Here is a 2763-nt window from a genome sequence, read left to right on the forward strand (position 1 = left end):
AAAATGTCAGCAATGGTCTCCTTGTCGCCTTCTTCATCTTCATCCTCAGCTATGTTTTTGCCTTTGTCCTTCACACCCGAGCCTAAAGCATGACCAGTCGGAGATGGTTCGGTCGTGTGAGTAGCTTTGGAGGAAGGAGGTGGTTTTGATCCTGTCTTCTCATCTCCTCCTTGTTTCGGAATGGACACGAAACTCGGGAGCCCTTCTACTTTGTTAAGAAGATCGATGGCTGGAGAGAGCTTTTCAGCTAGGGAACGCCTCACCGAAAAGTTTAAGATGGGATCGTGTGCTTCCAGAATATTGGATATAACAGCGTGAACATCCGAAACACACGACTTGACCACCTCCCGTTCAGATCGAAGATCTTCCAGTTGTTGTTGGGATTGAGAGAGTTGAGTTGTCTTGACCTCAAGTGCGGTTGTTTTGGTTGCCAGATCGTCCATTAACAAACGCTCGGTTGCCAGATCCTCTTGTAGCTTGGCGAGGCAAGCATCAATGGAGGCACTAAAGGCCGAGTTGTCGTCGTGTATGGTTTGGCGTAGAGTAGCGAACGAAGGCAACTCCGATGAGACAAAGTTGGCTAATTGTTGGACAGTTGGTTCCAAAGATGTCTTTGTGGCATCTGCACTTTCCTGCAAGGACTGCAGCAGGGTAGAGGCATTAGAAAATAGTTTATCGACTTTTTCGGTCGCAGCCTCATAGGCTCTGGTAGAGGCTTCAATCGCAGCAGTTGCTGAGGCCATCGAATCATGTTGATCCCTGGAGAAGGCATCAACAATCTTCTGAAGGGCAGCTTCAGACAGAGAGGACTGCTGGTTGGAAGAGGAGGCGAGAAGTAGGTCAATCTTCTCGTTGAGCTCTTTGCGATGCTTCTTGGTTACTGGAGCATCATCCTCCTCGTCACTTTGAACTTGAAACGGACGATAGTAGACCGAATCAAAGATCATGTTTTCTCCCCCAAGATAAGGGTTTTCGTCCTCAGATGCATTTTCAGGAGATGAGGGAGGTGGAGAGGTTAGGGGTGTTGTGGGTTTGGTAGGATCAGGTTGAGTGGGTGATGGTATAATTTTGGTTGGTGGTTGAGTATGGGTAGTTTCGGTTGTTTGTGTTTTGGGTTGAGGAGGTTCGGTTACATGTGGTGATTCGGTTGTAGTTGTAAAGATTGGTGGAGGGGAAGGAATTGGGGAAATTGGTAGTTCCATCTCTGGGGTAGGGGACCGAGGTGGTGTGTTGCCTCGTTAAGGAGATGCATCCCCTTGAGAGTCGTCAGAACCCGAACTCTCACCTTCAGAGTCACTCGAAGAAGAGGGTATTACAAGCTTTCGCTTCGGTTGGGTCTTCCTCTTCTTCGGTGGTGGGGATTGTGCAGCTTTCGGTTGTTTCCTCTTTTTAGGAGAAGGCCCCTTTGGAGCTTTGGACGTTGGCTTCCCTTTGTCTGCCTTTTTGCCCCTGCTCACCAGTTTGTCTGCATCGTGAATTGACCTGAGCATTTCCGGGGTCAGATCCCTTGGACCAGATGGCCTTAGCTCCTTGAGCTTCCGAATCAACCTGCTATCAGAAGGCACATCACCGTACATTGACTCCGGGATAGAGACAATAAAGGAGAATTTTGAGGCATCTGAGACGATGATCTTCTTGGTATGGAAAGTACCAACAGAAGACATCGATGCACATTCATCAGTGGGAACATCAAATCTGTCCATGGCCCATTTTGTGATCAGGATCCAGAATCGGGCCAACGAGACCTCAGAGTGTCGGGATGAAGAGGAGAGGCTTTGAATAAGTTGTTGCCATAGGACAAACCCATAATCCAGGTTAATCCCATTGTAAACACCGTACATGATGGAGAGGAAGAGATGGCTTGCGCCATCTGATCCTGAACTTCTCTCCGACAAGCCCTTGAAAAGGACTGTAAATAAACCGTTCCATTGTGGCGGCAAGCATGACTTTTTGAATCTTGCGACAGAGGTGAGAACTTCTGTGTATCCCATGTTGTAAAACATGTTATACAGATGACCAATCTGTATCGACTCCGGATGAACTCTGGAAGGGTCAGTAGCAAATCCTAGCAGGGTGCAGAAACGTGGACGAGAGACGGAGGTTTTGTGTTCTCCAATCTCGAAGAACACCCGGTCGACAGCCTTGTCGTAATATGCAGTCGCGTAGACCTGCGATAGGGCCACCATCGGCACCGATTCGATTCTGGTAAGAGCCGGAACAAGTTGGGAATACTTAAAGCACTCTATGACCGGCGACATATAGGAGTCGTACGCCAGTGGGTTAAGATCAATGACCAGACATTGTTGTGGGCGAATGGGAAGGATCTGTGAGGTAGCATGAACTGAAGAGGAGTCAACCATTGATGCAGGTGGGAAGAAGATGATGAACAGGAAACTGTTTGGGAGTATTTGCGTTCTGGAAATTTTGAAGGTTGTAAAGAGGTAAAAGGTGGTGTAGCGGGCTATTTATAGTGGGTGATAGGAGAGAGAAAAATCGTTTCAAATCTCTTATGGATGACAGTTGGGGCGTGCGATGATCACGTAGGAGAGAGAGTGTCAGGTTCCTAGGATCACGCTGCCCAATAAGCGCCGTTTCATAGGGACAAGCCGTTACTATTCCCACACGCGCATTTAATTTTACAGGACAAGAGAGAGCTTAAGGTTTAAAAGAGGATTCCCGTTAAATTACGATCAACGATTTATTAAGAAATGTTGAAAGGCTTCTTTTAATTAGGCTAAATAAGAGTGGGTTGAAAAGAAATAA

The sequence above is a fragment of the Lactuca saligna genome, chromosome 9, assembly GCF_052625555.1.
Source record: "Lactuca saligna cultivar CGN05327 chromosome 9, ASM5262555v1, whole genome shotgun sequence".
In the NCBI taxonomy this organism is placed as follows: domain Eukaryota; kingdom Viridiplantae; phylum Streptophyta; class Magnoliopsida; order Asterales; family Asteraceae; genus Lactuca; species Lactuca saligna.